This window comes from Emys orbicularis, chromosome 1, assembly GCF_028017835.1.
Source record: "Emys orbicularis isolate rEmyOrb1 chromosome 1, rEmyOrb1.hap1, whole genome shotgun sequence".
In the NCBI taxonomy this organism is placed as follows: Eukaryota; Metazoa; Chordata; order Testudines; family Emydidae; genus Emys; species Emys orbicularis.
Window position 1 is genome coordinate 142,572,784 of NC_088683.1, and position 18,415 is coordinate 142,591,198.

Here is an 18,415-nt window from a genome sequence, read left to right on the forward strand (position 1 = left end):
GTCAACATTAGCTGGGTAAAGAAACGGGGGCAGGTTCAGCTTCTCTGTACACAAAATGAAAAGTCACTGGTAACCGTGCTCACTCTGGAACCTAGCTTTCAAAGCCTCCCGGATGCACAGCGCGTCCCGCTGGACTCTTCTAATCACCCGGCTGTCTGGCTGGGCGTAATAAGAAGCCAGGCTATTTGCCTCAACGTCTCACCCCGCCATAAAGGTCTCCCCCTTGCTCTCACAGAGATTGTGGAGCACACAGCAAGCTGCTATAACAATGGGGATATTGGTTTTGCTGAGATCACAGCGAGTCAGTAAGCTTCTCCATCTCCCCTTGAGACGGCCAAAAGCACACTCCACCACCATTCTGCACTTGCTCAGCCGGTAGTTGAACAGTTCTTTTTCAGTGTCCAGGGCGCCAGTATAGGGCTTCATGAGCCAGGGCATTAGCGGGTAGGCTGGGTCCCCGAGGATCACTGTAGGCATCTCCACATCCCCAAGAGTTATTTTGTGGTCCGGGAAGTAAATACCTTCCTGCAGCCGTCTAAACAGACCAGAGTTCCTGAAGACGCGAGCGTCATGAACCTTGCCCGGCCATCCGATGTTGATGTTGGTAAAACGTCCCCTGTGGTCCACCAGTGCTTGCAGCACCATTGAAAAGTAGCCCTTTCGGTTAATGTACTGGCTGGCCTGGTGCTCCGGTCCCAGGATAGGGATGTGAGTTCCATCTATAGCCCCACCGCAGTTTGGGAATCCCATCGCGGCGAAGCCATCTATGATGACCTCCACGTTTCCCAGGGTCACTACCTTTGAGAGCAGTACCTTAACGATTGCGTTGGCTACTTGCATCACAACAACCCCCACGGTAGATTTGCCCACGCCAAAGTGGTTCGCGACTGACCGGTAGCTGTCTGGCGTTGCAAGCTTCCAGAGGGCTATGGCCACTCGCTTCAGGACAGTCAGGGCTGCTCGCATCCGGGTGTCATTGCGCTTCAGGGCAGGGGACAGCAACTCACAAAGTTCCATGAAAGTCCCCTTCCGCATGCGAAAGTTTCGCAGCCACTGGGATTCATCCCAGACCTGCAGCACTATGCGGTCCCACCAGTCCGTGCTTGTTTCCCATGCCCAGAATCGCCGTTCCACAACATCCACATGACCCATTGTCACCGTGATGTCCTCGGCGCTGGGTCCCGTGCTTTCTGACAGGCCTGTGCTACTCTCAGACTTCAGGCCCTCACCGCGGTGCCGTAGCCTCCTCGCCTGGTTTATCTGCACCTGCCTCTGGTAAGCTGCGAGGCGTTGACAACGGCCACAACTGCAGCGATGGTCGCAGCGGGATCCATGCTCGCAGTGCTGTGGCGTCCGCGCTGTCACTGACCAGAAAAGTGCGCGAACTGATTTCCCGCCGGCGCTTTCAGGGAGGGAGGGAGGGAGGGCGGTAGTGACGGACGGATGACGACAATTACCCAAAAGCACCCTCGACACATTTTTTTTTACCCAGAAGGCATTGGCGGCTCGACCCAGAATTCCAATGGGCAGCGGGGACTGCGGGAACTGTGGGATAGCTGCCCACAGTGCACCGCTTCCAATGTCGACGCTTTCCCCGTTAGTATGGACTCACAAAGTCGAATTACTGTCCTTAGTGGGGACACACACGTTCGACTTTGCAATATCGATTCCACATATTCGATTTAAGTGAAATCGAACTACCCTCGTAGTGTAGACATACCCTTAGCCTACAGTATAAGTCCTGGTTCTTCTCTTTATCCTGTCACTGATCTCCCAACTAGGCTTAGCAATGCCCGTTACTTTTGGAGCCAGCAAAGAGGGATTTCAGTTATTGTGCCCCTCAAGTCAAAGGCAGCGTGTCCTTTTTCCAAAGGGATGAGCACTGACTGGGATCAGCACTTACAGTCTTCACTAGGATGTCACTTGGGCTCAGCATCCCCTTCTCCCTCAGGTATCTCATCAGGCGAGACCGTTTTCTCCAGGTTACCTTCACTCCGTACTCATGCTCTGGGGTATCCTTGACCAGTACAGATTTTGGTTCAAGGCTCTCAGTGGTATCAGCTCAGAGATCAAGGCCACTATGTGGATTTGGAGAGAGGGTGTTCATCTGTGGCAGAGTACCACTGCATCCATAGCTTCTCACAGGGGGCAGCTCTGGAGTCCGTAGATCTGGTGGACTGAAGACATCTGGCTCAGCATCCTGGTTAGGAAACTGAGAGGCCCCTTTTCTACAGCTCTTAGGCTTGCCCATTGAGGTACTGGGCTTTGCTGCAGTGCCCCCCTTTGGCTGGATATGGCATGTCTTTGCACAATTCCCTGGGTTACCACAAGAGTCTGAGTACCCTGTTGCTCCAGCATAGGGGTGTGCCTGTGGAGCCTCAAACATTAAAGGAGGAAATTTGCAGACTGTTTGTTTCCGACACACTCCTCCCACATGGAGGAAACCATGACTATCATCCCGGCTCTGGAAGCTGTGGGCAACATGGCGCTGCTTCTGACATCTCTTGAAGCCTGTTGACACGGTGCTTTCAAACTGTGGAGACACCTGTGGGGCCAAACAGAGATGATGAAAAAAAAATTTCCTTCAGAGAGGGTGCCTCATCAGACTCGCTACTTTCTTCACAAGGCAACCACTATCTACCCTACTCCCCACCCCTGCTGCATGTCTTTCTATGTTTGAGAGCTGCCATTTTATTGCTTCCTTGGCAGGAAGTCCAGTCTAATGAGAGAGTTTGTGGCAAAGGAAATCACACTCACTATTCAAATGAGTGAGAAAAACTGGAAGCTCACATATGCTTTTAAAATACAGTTCTACTCCGAAAAGTGACTATATATAAATGCACCTCCTTCCCTAGATATATTCCAAGTCTTGTTTGCTTATTCCAGTGATAAGAGATAGACATAGCAGTTGATTTAGTTATCTAACAGTGAGCTGGATTCTGTTCCTTCCTGTGCATCAACAAAATTGTTTACAAAATTTCAATAAGTTCCACTGAGGCTGTACTGGTTTCTCTAAGGGCAGAATTTTATTTGCAGGACCTTTATGACAGATGATGATGCATAAGTAGTAAAGAACTATGTAGATTCTTGGATCCCCGACTGAGGTTGCAAGACTGTCAGTGTCACACAAAAACTCTTACTGATAAAGTGATCCTATTTAAATTAAATTAAATTAATGGAGATATTCTATCTCCTAGAACTGGAAGGGACCTAGAAAGGTCATTGAGTCCAGCCCCCTGCCTTCACTAGCAGGACCAAGTACTGATTTTGCCCCAGATCCCTAAGTGGCCCCCTCGAGGATTGAACACATAACCCTGGGTTTAGTAGGCCAATGCTCAAACCACTGAACTATCCCTCCCCTTATTTATATTTGTGGCACTCCAGGACTTTCACTGCACTGTAGCAGTGTCCACATGGGATGTTAGTGCACAGCAAGCTACAGAACTCTAAGATATTATAAAAGGTAAACAACTTTGTAAGTTTCCAGTCTCTGTCATGCATTCAAATCCTGAACATTTCCTAAGTCAAACAGAAAAAAAAATGGCAGATCCCTGTTCCACTGTTTATTAAAGAATTATGATAGAGATGTATTTCTTCTCAAACATGATTCCCACAAGCTTTCCTATTAACTCCCTTTCATTACTGGGTTCTGATAGAAACTTTCCATTGCCTAATATATCTCACTTCCTCCTAGCACCGAGGGGAACCCAGAAACCTGGGTACTAGTTGTGATTGTTGTGGAGTTGCTGTGTATTCAAAGAATACTGATAGGTAACCTAGTTATTGAGAGACTTTATATTATATACCTATACTGTTTTAATTCAGTGGGGACTGCACAGGAAGCCAACACAGTGGCTCCCCAAATAAGAACATCCTGGCATACATTTGAAACAGGGAAAGCTATTGACTTTGAGGATCCTATTCTGTCTCCAGCGAAGCTGCAAGCCTTGTTTTGTCCGGCTGGGAGCCTGGAGATCACAAGGATATCAAACAGGTAAAAGCCCTCTGAGGGGGAGGGGGTTGTCCGTTGCCAAAAGGTTGTCCAAGGAGACAAGCTGACAAAGAAAGACTCTGCTGAGGAGTCTTTAGGAAGTTAAATCTACCAAGATTCCCATGTGGAAGACACCTGGATGTCCATAGAGTCTGTTTATTATTTTAAGATCTATTTTCTCTGAAATGCTTTTGTTCAAAATAAATATTTTTAAAAGGCTGTTTGGTAACTGGATACCACGGACATTGGTCCCAGAGGGAGGAAACTGCAAGTACTGAACATAAGTCAGACCTGGTGAGGAAATCACAATCGATACACAGGGGATGGCCACTCTCTATGGATAGTAATTCCATGCTCTAATAAGAATATAACAGTAGGGATCTATTATCGACCACCTGACCAGGACAGTGATAGTGACTATGAAATGCTAAGGGAGATTAGAGAGGCTATCAAAATAAAGAACTCAATAATAGTGGGGGATTTCAATTATCCCCATATTGACTGGGTACATGTCACCTCAGGACGAAATGCAGAGACAAAATTTCTCAATACTTTAAATGACTGCTTCTTGGAGCAGCTGGTACAGGAACCCACAAGGGGAGAGGCAATTCTCGATTTAGTCCTGAGTGGAGCGCAGGATCTGGTCCAAGAGGTAACTATAACAGGACCACTTGGAAATATTGACCATAATATAATAAAAAGAACAGGCGTACTTGTGGCACCTTAGAGACTAACAAATTTATTAGAGCATAAGCTTTCGTGGGCTACAGCCCACTTCTTCGGATGCATATAGAATGGAACATATATTGAGGAGATATATATACAAACATACAGAGAGCATGAAGAGGTGGGAGTTGTCTTACCAACTCTGAGAGGCCGATAAGACAACTCCCACCTGTTCATGCTCTCTGTATGTGTATATATATATATATATATATATCTCCTCAATATATGTTCCATTCTATATGCATCCGAAGAAGTGGGCTGTAGCCCACGAAAGCTTATGCTCTAATAAATTTGTTAGTCTCTAAGGTGCCACAAGTACTCCTGTTCTTTTTGCGGATACAGACTAACACGGCTGCTACTCTGAAACCTGTCATAATATAATAACATTTAACATTCCTGTGGTGGGAAGAACACCTCAGCAGCCCAACACTGTGGCATTTAATTTCAGAAAGGGGAACTATGCAAAAATGAGGTTAGTTAAACAGAAATTAAAAGGTACAGTGACTAGAGTGAAATCCCTGCAAGCTGCATGGACACTTTTCAAAGACACCATAACAGAGGCCCAACTTAAATGTATGCCCCAAATTAAAAAACACAGTAAAAGAACTAAAAAAGAGCCACCGTGGTGTAACAACCATGTAAAAGAAGCAGTGAGAGATAAAAAGGCATCTTTTAAAAAGTGGAAGTCAAATCCTAGTGAGGTAAATAGAAAGGAGCATAAACACTGCCAAATTAAGTGTAAAAATGTAATAAGAAAAGCCAAAAAGGAATCTGAAGAACAGCTAGCCAAAAACTCAAAAAGGTTAATAACAAAATGTTTTTTAAGTACATCAGAAGCAGGACCCCTGGACGATCGAGATAAAAAAGGAGCACTTAAAGATGATAAAGTCATTGCGGAGAAACTAAATGAATTCTTTGCTTCAGTCTTCACAGCTGAGGATGTTAGGGAGATTCCCAAACCTGAGCCGGCTTTTGTAGGTGACAAATCTGAGGAACTGTCACAGATTGAAGTGTCATTAGAGGAGGTTTTGGAATTAATTGATAAACTTAACAGTAACAAGTCACCGGAACCAGATGACATTCACCCAAGAGTTCTGAAAGAACTCAAATGTGAAATTGCGGAGCTATTAACTATGGTTTGTAACCTGTCCTTTAAATCACCTTCTGTACCCAGTGACTGGAAGATAGCTAATGTAATGCCAATATTTAAAAAGGGCTCTAGAGGTGATCCCGGCAATTACAGAGCAGTAAGTCTAACATCAGTACAGGGCAAATTAGTTGAAACAATAGTAAAGAATAAAATTGTCAGACACATAGAAGAAGAACATAAATTGTTGGGCAAAAGTCAACATGGTTTCTGTAAAGGGAAATAATGTCTTACTAATCTATTAGAGTTCTTTGAAGGGGTCAACAAACATGTGGACAAGGGGGATCCAATGGACATAAGTGTACTTAGATTTCCAGAAAGCCTTTGACAAGGTCCCTCACCAAAGGCTCTTACATAAATTAAGTTGTCATGGGATAAGAGGGAAGATCCTTTGATGGATTGAGAACTGGTTAAAAGACAGGGAACAAAGGGTAGGAATAAATGGTAAATTCTCAGAATGGAGAGGGGTAACTAGTGGTGTTCCCCAAGGGTCAGCCCTAGGGCCAATCTTATTCAACTTATTCATAAATGATCTGGAGAAAGGGGTAAACAGTGAGCTGGCAAAGTTCACAGATGATACTAACTTGCTCAAGATAGTTAAGACCAAAGTAGACTGTGAAGAACTTCAAAAAGATCTCACAAAACTAAGTGATTGGGCAACAAAATGGCAAATGAAATTTAATGTGGATAAATGTAAAGTAATGCACATAGGAAAAAATAACCCCAACTATACATACAATATGATGAGGGCCAATTTAGCTACAACTAATCAGGAAAAAGATCTTGGAGTCATCGTGGATAGTTCTCCGAAGATGTCCATGCAGTGTGCAGCGGCAGTCAAAAAAGCAAACAGGATATTAGGAATCATTAAAAAAGGGATAGAGAATAAGATGGAGAATAACTTATTGCCATTGTATAAATCCATGGTATGCCCCCATCTTGAATACTGCATACAGATGTGGTCTTCTCATCTCAAAAAAGATATATTGGCATTAGAAAAGGTTCAAGGAAGGACAACTAAAATGATTAGGGGTTTGGAACGGGTCCCATATGAGGAGAGATTAAAGAGGCTAGGACTTTTCAGCTTGGAAAACAGGAGACTAAGGGGGGATATGATACAGGTATATAAAATCACGAATGGTGTGGAGAACGTGAATAAGGAAAAGTTATTTACTTGTTCCCATAATATAAGAACTAGGGGCCACCAAATGAAATTAGTGGGCAGCAGGTTTAAAACAAATAAAAGGAAGTTCTTCACACCGCGCACAGTCAACCTGTGGAACTCCTTGCCTGAGGAGGTTGTGAAGGCTAGGACTATAACAGGGTTTAAAAGAGAACTAGATAAATTCATGGAGGCTAAGTCCATTAATGGCTATTAGCCAGGATGGGTAAGGAATGGTGTCCCTAGCCTCTTTGTCAGAGGGTGGAGATGGATGGCAGGAGAGAGATCACTTGATCATTACCTGTTAGGTTCACTCCCTCTGGGGCACCTGGCATTGGCCACTGTTGGCAGACAGGACACTGGGCTGGAAGGACCTTTGGTCTGACCCGGTACGGCCGTTCTTATGTTCAGTGCCCAGTCTAAGAGTGGGAAAATTGTGTGATTCCATCCCAAGAGAGGTGATGGCTTGAGGTCTGAGAGCTGAGCAGCGATGCACTCAAAAGAGACCAGGGGTGCAGTTAGCTCAGTAACTGTGACACTACTTATTAACTGAATACTCCTCAGACATAGCCAAATAAATCCATTGTAAATTTGGAAATTTTCCATTGTTCCAGGTACACACAGATTCTGCCTCCTCTCAGCAACTGTTTTACTCACTGTTTTAGAACCCATACAACTGATGCCTGAAGCATGTTTAAAATCCTCTGCTTTAAAAAACTCAACGAAAAGACATTTAAAATCTAACAAAGATAACTCCAGGTCTCTGGGGCTGGTGGAGTGTTTCATTCGAGTTTGAAATCTTGCCCCTTGGGGTTGCTTTGTTAAAAAGCTTTGAGACTTAAGTGTTATTATTTAGCAGAGCTGCCTGAGGTGATGGCTTCTACAAAGACAGGCAGTGGGAACACTGCAGCACCTTTAGCCGAACACAGAAACGTTTAACGTTAGATATCCCAGTGTATTGTGATGATAATGCAAATCATTAGACACACGTAAAAAAAAACAAAAAACGGGCAGCTTAAATTATTTTTCTTGCAAATCCATAAAAAAACCTGGCCAGGCTGGTCAAATATTGGCCAGGTGGTAACTTTACCCCCAGACCAGGATTGCGGGTGAAGGGGCCCTTTTACTGCATATCTCAGCAGAAAGGCTCTGTCCCGACCCCAAAGAGCTTCCAGGTTACAGCTGAGGTCTGTACAGCACCTAGCACAAAGGGGTTGTGGTCCTTGACTAGAGCTCCTTGGTGCTCCAGTAATAGAAATAAGAATTAATAATCATGTGACAGGAGTTGGGGAGTGCATGGAGTGAGGAAGGGCCAGGGTGACAGCAGTATCATCACCCTCCTGGGGCAACCATCACTAAGAATAGGGGATTCTTTTAATGACGCACAAGCTCATCCAGGTCAGTTCTGCTCTTGGGTAAGAAGAAAGTCCCTGATAGGTGAAAAACATTTGTCTGTCAGCCTGACCATCTGCCCCTGGGAGTCACCCTAGGAGTCACCCCAGGGATTGAGAAAACCACAATCACAGAAATGTGAAAGATCTGGTTCACTATTAAATCACACCAAGTGCATCCCATCTTACCCCTCTCAGCCAGTGTAGGATTGTATCCTAGAGTATTATCCAGTGCTTTGTGCAGGCCAGTTTTAACACCCCCTCTCCCCTTTAGGAGACTAATCCACTAATACATCTTTCCACAGCCCTTTTCTCCCCTGGCCCTTCACACGTATGTAGAAAAACAATCTCAGTTCCTTCTCACCTACTCGGGTCCCAGCAGGGGGAGTCACTCACTCACATACAGAAGTCTCTGCTTCCTGCAATCCAATAGTCAGATTCAGATCAGTCACAATCAGAGTCCAGAGGAAATGAGGGGAACGGAAGAGGAGACAGTGATGGAGCCAGAGGGGAGGAGTCAGGGGAGGGAATTCCCAGCCTCTCCAGCTGGTGTCAAAATTCCATGAGGGGAGGCTGTCAGTTCAGGAAATCCCACCCCACAAGCATGTCACTTAACAGAGGAGGTTTTTCTCAGACTGTTTTGCTTACTTCTCACTCCTCTAGTAAGACACTGCTTGTCTCTATTCACTGTGCTGTTTCAGGAATGCTAATGTCTCCTGATGCAGTCAGGGTCATGTTAAAACCAAGCAGTAAAAGTGCATACTCAAAAAAGGCAGCAGAAAGAGGTTTTAAGAGCTAGTTTTGGTGCAAACAAGTTGGTTTCCCTTTTCTTGCTGGTTAAAAGTGACAGCCCTGATGGCTATAAACTGCTGTTTCATTGGACATAGGAGTCCAAGAGCAGTTCTGTATTGTGCAGATTCACAGATTTTAAGGTCTGACTTCCTGCAGAATACAGGCCACTGAACTACCCAGTAGCTCCTGTATAGAGCCCAATAACTTGTAGGACAGAACTTATCTGTTTGGACACTCACAGTGGCATGGTGCAGAGTTAGAATTTCAATTTAGAGATGCAATCAGGGAGGCAGGGAAGAATGAGCCTTATGCTTTTGATCCAGTGCAGGCAGAAGAACTGGAAGCAGACGAGCTCTCTGTGCAGAGACAGACAGAGAACACATAGTGCAAAGCAGAAACACTAAATACATCTGAGGTCTTGGGAGGAAAACTTCAGCAGGCAGCAGTGTGTGTGGTGGGGAGAAAGCAGCAGAGGGATGCTGTGTATTTGCGTGGAGGGAGGATGGTGTAATAGCAGGAACCCAGGAGTCCGAGCTCCTGGCCTCCTCTGCTATAAATACTAGAGGACTCCCACTGGATGCAGGAATGGAACAAAAGAGTCCTGACCACCAGACCCCTGTTCTAACCACTAGATAATTGTTCCCCACAGCACTCCCCACAGAACCCAGCAGTCCCCACTCTATCCCATTCAAACACAATCCCTCCAGATAGTGGCAGCAGAATCCAATAGTCCTGACACACTTGCTCCAGACACTATATTGCTCCAAACACTATATAGCTCTCCATCACTGCGCTTGGAACAGAATCAAGGAATCCTGACTCCTACTTCCCCCCACACCCCAGGCTCTAACTACTAGATCACACTCCCCAAGGGCTGGCAATAAAACCTAGGACTGGGCCTAGGTAGGCTTGTAAACTCTGTCAGATGAACAGCTGCACCTAAGAGTTTATAAGCTCTGCTGGCACGTACAAGAGGCCCTGTATGTGAGCAGCCATCCCATGCCAACGGTTCACTGTACCACTGGTGAGCGCTCACTCTCCTCTCAGCCCAGACACACAGACAGATGGTAATTAGTGTCAGCCCTTTCCATAGGGCTGTTCCTCTGTCCCGGTGTAGATGGCGACAAGATAGAGTATCAGAACCAGTGACACAGTAGCTCCAATCTTCAGGAAAGACAGAAAGAGGATTAAAAATAATCTGAGAGTAGCCCATGGCCTTCCCTTTCATCTGTTCACTTGTCCCAACCACATAATAGTCATTCTAATACATGGTCATTAACAATAAGTGTACTAATAAATTATAATAAATCAAAGAAAACAGTAAAGATAATAACTAGTCTAGAATAACAAACAAGATTAAAGTGATGGGAAAGATCAGAATGAACAGTAAATACCTTACTAATATTAAATTGTTACTAAGAAGTATAATTGCTAATGGTGAGCAATAAAAATAATGAGGGTAATTCTCAGAATAATTAATAGCTCTTATTTCTACTGGTAATGTAAATGACATTTTACTTTTGAATGAAGGAGACAACTACTCTAATAATCCTAATAAATCATTAATGATCACAAATAGTAAGACAAATCTGGCTAGTTTCCCAGGCAGTGAGGAAGCTAATAATAATAATTATAATAATAATAATTAATGGAGATATCCCATCTCCTAGAACTGGAAGGGACCTTGAAAGATCATCGAGTCCAGCCCCCTGCCTTCACTAGCAGGACCAAGTACAGATTTTGCCCCAGATCCCTAAGTGGCCCCCTCAAGGATTGAACTCACAACCCTGGGTTTAGCAGGCCAATGCTCAAACCACTGAGCTATCCCTCCCCCCCGTGCGGGGATGAGGCAGCTCTGGCAGAGCTAGGAAAGAAACAAAGCAAAACACTGACTCAACAGTTCCTGGGACTCTGGGGCCGTGGGGTTCGTGCACTGAAACCCTGCACTGTAACAGGGACCAGAGAATCTTTATCCCCAGTAACAGTCACACTTGTAGTTACAGCAGCTAATGTGGGATAATGGCCCTGTAACGGGTTGTGCTCACCACCATGGCGCCTCCTGCTGATTGCTCCGGGAATTAGCTCTGTCCATCAGCAGGGTGCCCTCCTCTTGTGGTGTCTCACTCTCAGTCACTGCTTCTCCATCATCTCCACTGTCTGTGGGGACTGGCTTCGCTCCCAGACAGCATCCTCTTCAGGGCATGGCCCTCCGGCTGTGCCCCAACTCCGTTGTCTCCCCCCCTTCTGGGGGAACCGACAGTCCTTCACCTGGCCTTTCACTGCAGCGGCGAACTGCAGCCTCTAGTCCACCCTTCGCTCAGGGGCAAACTGCAGTCCTTTGGCTGGCCACTTCCTTTGGTGGCCAGTGGGGCAAAGAAGGGGGGCAGGCCCACCCACTACTCTGGGCCCCACCCCGGGGACCATCTAGTTGGCAACCGCTCACTGCCTCTCCTTCCCCTCTGCCACTACCTGCTTTCACCTTTTTGGTGACAGTAATGTTCATCCATTTGGGTACATCCATTTGCAAACAGACTGTTAAGGAGTAAGAAAATTAAGTTTGTACAGAATAAATCTTCCCAGGCAATCTGAATTGCTTTTTAAAAAGTAGAAGTTCAAAATTAGTGGATGAAATAAATGCAGCAGAGATCATGTATTTAGATTTTTTGAAACAAAAATTATATTGGATTTCATGAAAACTTAATTACAATGTCTTAGACAAAAATATTATCTTATGGTTGGAAGACAGGCTAAAAGACCATAAACAAAAGTAATGATAACCAGTACCCAGTAAGGTACCACAGAGATCAGTGCAGAATCTAGTCTTATTTAAAATTTACATTAATGAGCTGGAAAGGGGAGTAAACATCAGGTTAGCAAACCTGGTAGATAATACTAAATAGGGAATAGCTGCACATGGCCGTGCAGAAAGAGAAAAAAACATTAAGGGAGCTAGAGAGAAGAACAAGAAGAAAATAACAAAATGAGATTTGGCATATAGTTATCATGTACCACCTTGTTGCATTAGCCCAGCTATATGTATTTAGCTCTTTTAAGCCCCGATTTGGAAAGGTGTTTAAAATTAGGTAGGAGCTTAAGCACCTTGCTGAACCAAGGCCTTAGCCTTTTCTCATAAATCAGTCTCTCCAATCCCTGATATTTTTTCTCTTTGCTGAACTCCCTTCCGCTATAATGTGGTGCTCAAAGCTGGATGCAGTCTTTCAGGTGTGCTTGAACAACAGCTGTACCGAGAGGAACTCTCTGCTCCATGCCTTTCTTTATGCTGCTCTAAACTGGCCTTTTTTACTACTATATCACCTTGCAAGGTCGTGTCTAGATTGTTGCTCCCTCTCACCCCTACTGCCCATTATATATTTGTTTCAGATTTTTTTTCACATGCATTAGTTTGCATTTTTCCAAGCTGATTCTTATTTGGTTAGTTTACGACCATGTTTCTAATCTCTTTAGGTCCCTGTGATAGGTCTTACCCCCCATCACCTGCCAGGCTAGCAAATGCACCCAATTAGTCAGGCTTTGCATCTGTCATGGGGCTCTCCATGGAACTCTCCCATTGCCATAGGTGCATCTTCACTAAAGTGCTACAGTGGCACCGCTGCAGCTTTTTAAGTGTAGATCTGCCCTCAGTCAGCACCTGTTTAGATCTAGAGTAATTCCATTAACTCTCAGGGACTTATTTTGCATTTACATAAATGTAACAGAGCAGAATTTGCCTGTTCTAATGCAAAAAAATCATTTTAAAACAGGAAAAATGCTATAGCTGTTTCCACCAGTGGTTCTCCAGCTGTGACCGGTGGAGAGCAGGCTGGGCACATACATACGTGCTAAGTTCTGTGCAGCTCCACATGGAACATTTCTCAACAGTGAGAAAAAGTCACTGATTTCCCCTTCGGGGGTCCCCCAAATAGGGTTACCACCTTTGAAATGCAAAAACCCCGGCACCCCTCTGCCCCCCGCAAGGCAAGCCGGCCGCAATTCCAACCCCAAACCATAAGGCAACTCTGCAACCCTTCACTTCAACCACTAGAGAGATCTAGAGACAGTATCTAGGGAGATAACACATATAGATAAGATTGGTAACATCATTTTCTTTCTTAAACTGTGGCAGTGGGAACACTGCAGCACCTTTAGCCGAACACAGAAACTTTTAACGTTAGATATCCCAGTGTATTGTGATGATAATGCAAATCATTAGACACACGTAAAAAACAAAAACAAAATAAAACTGGCAGCTTAAATTATTTTTCTTGCAAATCCATAAAAAAAAACCTGGCCAGGCCGGTCAAATATTGGCCAGGTGGTAACTTTACCCGCAGACCATGATTGCAGGTGAAGGGGCCCTTTTACTGCATATCTCAGCAGAAAGAGGCTGTGGGAGGGAAAGTGGGGAACTGGGTACATGACAGGAGCCAGGGGGACCAGGCAGGGAGGAGGAAGCAGTCAGGTGCTGATGGGGTTGGGGTGCTGTGGAAGATGGATTGTTGGGGGGGAGACTGGAGGGTCAGAGGAGCCTGGGGAAGCTGGAGAGGGCTGTTGGAGGCAGTGGGAGCCTGCAGGTTATTAGGGGTGAGGCAGGATTAAGTATACCTAGACCAGGGGTAGTCAGTAGGCGGCCTGTGGGCCAAATCTGGACCACCAGACACTTTTGAATGGACCATGAATCTTTTTATTTACTTAATGTAATTGTTACTGTAGTGTGAAAAATGTTTCTCGGGAGACTGGACCTTGACTTTACCTTGACCAAGAAATCTGGACCTTGCCAAAAAATAATTGACTACCCCTGACCTACACTATTCTTGACAAGGGTTTGTCTAATCTTTTCCTAAAAACCTCCAAGGACAGGGATCCCACAATCTCCCTAGGTAACTTGCTCCAGTGCTTAACTATCCTTAGAGTTAGAAAGTTTTTCCTAACATCCCTACTTAAATCTCCTTTGCTGCAAACTAAGCCAATTACTTCTTGTCCTACCCTCAGTGGACATGGAGAACAATTGATCACCATTGTGTTTTTAACAAACTCTTACATATTTGAAGACTTTCTTACATTCCCCCACAGCCTTCTCTTTACTAGACTAAATCTACCCAGTTTTTTCAACTTTTCCTAGGAGGAAACTTTTATTTTTGTTGCCCTCTTCTGGACTCTCACCAGTTTGTTCACATGTTTATTAAAAGTGTGATACCGAAAGCTGAACACAGCACTCCAGCTAAGGCCTCACTAGTGCTGAGTGGAATACAACAATTACTTCTGTGTCTCATATACAACAGTCCTGTTAACAGATCCAGGATTACATCTGCCTTTTTCACAACAGCATCGACTCACATTCAGTGTGATCCACTGTAACCTTCTTTCCTGCAGCAGTGCTGCCTAGCCAATTATTCCCAATTTTGTATGCATTAGAGTTTTCATTTGTAAGTGTAGTACTTTGCACTTGTCTTTATTAAATTTCATTTTATTGATTTCAGACCAATTCTCCAATTTACCAAGATCATTTTGAATTCTAATCCTGTTCTTCAAAGTGCTTGCAATCTTCTCCCAGCTTGGTGTCATCCACACATTTTATAAGCATACTTTCCACTCTATTATCCAAGTCATTAATGAAAATATTGACTAGTACTGGATCCAGGACAGACCCATGCAAGATCCCACTTCGTATGTCCTTAATTTAACAGCAAATCACCGATAAATACTCTTTAATTATGGTTTATTCAGTTTAGACCACATTTTCCTTAGTTTGCTTAGAAAAATGTCATGTTGGTCTGTGCTAAAAGCCTTACTAAAATCCAGCTATATCACATCTACTGCTTCCCCCTAGTCACTAGGTCAGTTATCCCAAAGAAAGAAGTTAAATTGGTTTGTTCTTGACAAATCCATGCTTGCTATTACATAGCACCTTTTTATCCCCTAGGTTTAAACAAATTAATTGTTTAATAATTTGGTCCAGTATCTTTATGCTTATTCCCCATCCGATATGGCAGTAAGCTATACTACTATAAGTACATTTAATTAATACTCCTGGGGGAATTCTGTGTCACGATTCACGTCTGACCAGGATGGTGAGAGTGACTGTGAAATACTCAGGGAGATTCAAGCAGCTATTAAAATAAAAAAACCTCAATAATAATAATAATGAGGGATTTCAATTAGCCCCATATTGACTGGGTACATGTCACCTCAGGACGGGATGCAGAGATAAAGTTTCTTGACACCTTAAACGACTGCTTCTTGGAGCAGCTGGTCCTGGAACCCACCAGAGGAGAGGCAATTCTTGATTTAATCCTAAGTGGAGGACAGGATCTGGTCCAAGAGGTGAATATAGCTGGACCGCTTGGTAATAGTGACCATAATTAAATTTAATATCCCTGTGGCAGGAAAAACACCACAGCAGCCCAACACGGTAGCATTTAATTTCAGAAAGGGGAACTACACAAAAATGAGGTTAGTTAAACAGAAATTAAAGGGTATAGTGCCAAAAGTGAAATCTCTGCAAGCTGCGTGGAAACTTTTTAAAGACACCATAATAGAGGCTCAACTTAAATGTATACCCCAAATTAAAAAACATAGTAAGAGAACCAAAAAAGATCCACCGTGGCTAAACAACAAAGTAAAAGAAGCAGTGAGAGGCAAAAGGGCATCCTTTAAAAAGTGGAAGTTAAATCCTAGTGAGGAAAATAGAAAGGAGCATAAACACTGGCAAGTGAAGTGTAAAAATGCAATTAGGAAGGCCAAAAAAGAATTTGAGGAACAGTTAGCCAAAGACTCAAAAAGTAATAGCAAGTTTTCTTTTTTAAGGACATCAGAAGCAGGAAACCTGCTAAACAACCAGTGAGGCCACTGGACGAGTGAGGTGCTAAAGGAAAGATTAATAAGACTGGGACTATTTAGCTTGGAAAAGAGACAGCTAAGGAGATATGATTGAGATCTATAAAATCATGACTTTGTAGAGAAAGTGGATAAGGAAGTGCTGTTTACTACTTCTCATAACACAAGAACTAGGGGTCACCAAATGAAATTAATAGGCAGCAGGTTTAAAACAAATAAAAGGAAGTATTTCTTCACACAACGCACAGTCAACCTGTGGAACTCCTTGCCAGAGGATGTTGTGAAGGCCAAGACCATAACAGGGTTCAAAAAAGAACTAGAAAAATTCATGGAGGATAGGTCCATCAATGGCTATTAGCCAGGGTGGGTAGGAATGGTGTCCCTAGCCTCGGTTTGCCAGAAGCTGGGAATGAGCGACAGGGGGATGGATCACTTGATGATTGCCTGTTCTGTTCATTCCCTCTGGGGCACCTGGCACTGGCCCCTGTCGGAGGACAGGATACTGTGCTAGATGGACCTTTGGTCTGACCCAGTAGGGCCATTCTTATGTTCTCCCCGCAGATTTCTTTACTTCCCTGCATCCAGACTCCCCCGCTTGCTGAGCCCCAACCACCTTGACCTGGACCCCCCTGCAGAGTCCCATTGCCCCTGCACCTAGAACCTCCCCAACAAGCCCATGCATCCAGATCCCCCATGCACCCAGACCCCGCACTGAGTCACCCGCACCCAGTTTGGTCCACACAGAACTTTCTCACCCCACACCAAGCCCCTCTACACATGGATCATGCTGGGCTGAGGCTGCCTGCTCACAACTGGTGCACCTGGCACAGAGGGGCAAGACCCTGGGGAGTTTCTGGGGCAGGCCTGGCCCTTGTGCTATGTCAGGGTTGGGTGCAGCCTCACTGCTGAGTTCCTGGGGAGCAGGGGGGGCTGCAGGGTGATCTCCCACCTCTGTGCAGCCAGCAGCCTGTGCTCCTCCTCAGTCCTCACGGCCATGCAGGAGTCTCCACATTAAAAATTCTGCAAATTCTCCACAATAAATAAAATATTGTGCACAGAATTTTTATTTTTTGGCATAGAATTCCCTCAGGAGTACAGTATACTGCACCCCCTGCTAGGCAGGCTGTACTAATTTAATTATACTGATAAAATTAAAATGGTACAACGTTTGTGTGAGAGACCAACCTTTTCTTAAAATTTCCCACCACTGCAGCAACTATTGGAACACTAGTGTAGACCGGCTGCCTGACAGAGATATTTATCCACATCATCTAGACCTGTTGTGACAAAATTCAGGAAAAGAAGGGGCTACTGGGGGGCAGGGACCTTGAAGTGCAGAGAATTTTTCAATACATCTGGTATATTTTAACCCTTCCCCTGTAAGTGCTCTCTTTGTATGTGAGGGGCTGAGCTGCACACACACTGATATTGAAAAATTGTACATCACAGTCAAGAACATCATCAACTTCAAGACATCAGCCTATCGTTTTGATCTCCCAGGGCTGCAATTAACACCCGAGATTAAAATCCTGTAATGAACTAAACCAAGCCAAGCCATTCCCGTGTGCAATGAGTTTATTTGGTGCCCTGCCTGCCGGGAGAGGCCATTGCCCAGCCTGACTGGGTAGGTTTTCCACACAAGCAAGGGGGGGAAGGGAAACATTTAATGGGGTTGCGATTGTAGCGTCTGGTAGTGAGGGTGGTGGGGGCCATGTCCAGGTGCTGCTGGCTGGGACCGTCAGCAGCATCCACGACGGATGAGCTCGGGGCGCCTCACTCAGTACCAATGAAACCCCGTCGGCCCCGGGAGCTGCAGGGCGGACCCCCGGTCCCTGGTGACCCCCGAGCCACTCCGCCAACGCACCTCCCTCCCCGGGTCTCACCTGCCCCCGCGGGGCCTGGCCCGGTCCCCCCACTCTCCATCCTCACCCCCGCCGTTGCCATGGGATCCTGGCCTCTCGCGCTTAGCCCCGGTTGCCGCCGCTGCCCTTAGCAACTGCACCCGGCACTGAGGACCTGGAGCATTCATTGGCTGGTGCCTGGAACCCGCACATGCCTATTGCAAGGTGGCCGTGGGACCACCCCCTTTTGGCTCGTGCCGGGCACCCCGGCGGCGGCTGTGCAGCGGAGGCTCCGACGAGGCGGGGCTGCGGAGGTAGCTCAATGGCCGCGCGGGGAGGGGCAAACAGGCTGGACACAGAGACGCCAGCGTGGGCGGCTGGAGTAGGGTGCGAAAAGCGCATCCCACCCCTACAAAGAGAGCAGGGCCCAGGCGGCGGTGGGGAGGGGCTGTAAACCCAAGACGAGGTACGGGGAGAGCAGGCCAGCTGGGAAGGACACGAACAGGGGTTGGTATAGAAAGTCTCTTGGAG

At 45.5% G+C, this 18,415-nt stretch overlaps 1 pseudogene; it reads right to left on the minus strand.

The window, feature by feature from the left end:
* Positions 1-1,840: 1,840 nt before the first annotated feature.
* Positions 1,841-11,260, minus strand: LOC135884843 (RAD9, HUS1, RAD1-interacting nuclear orphan protein 1-like; annotated as a pseudogene).
* Positions 11,261-18,415: the final 7,155 nt, after the last annotated feature.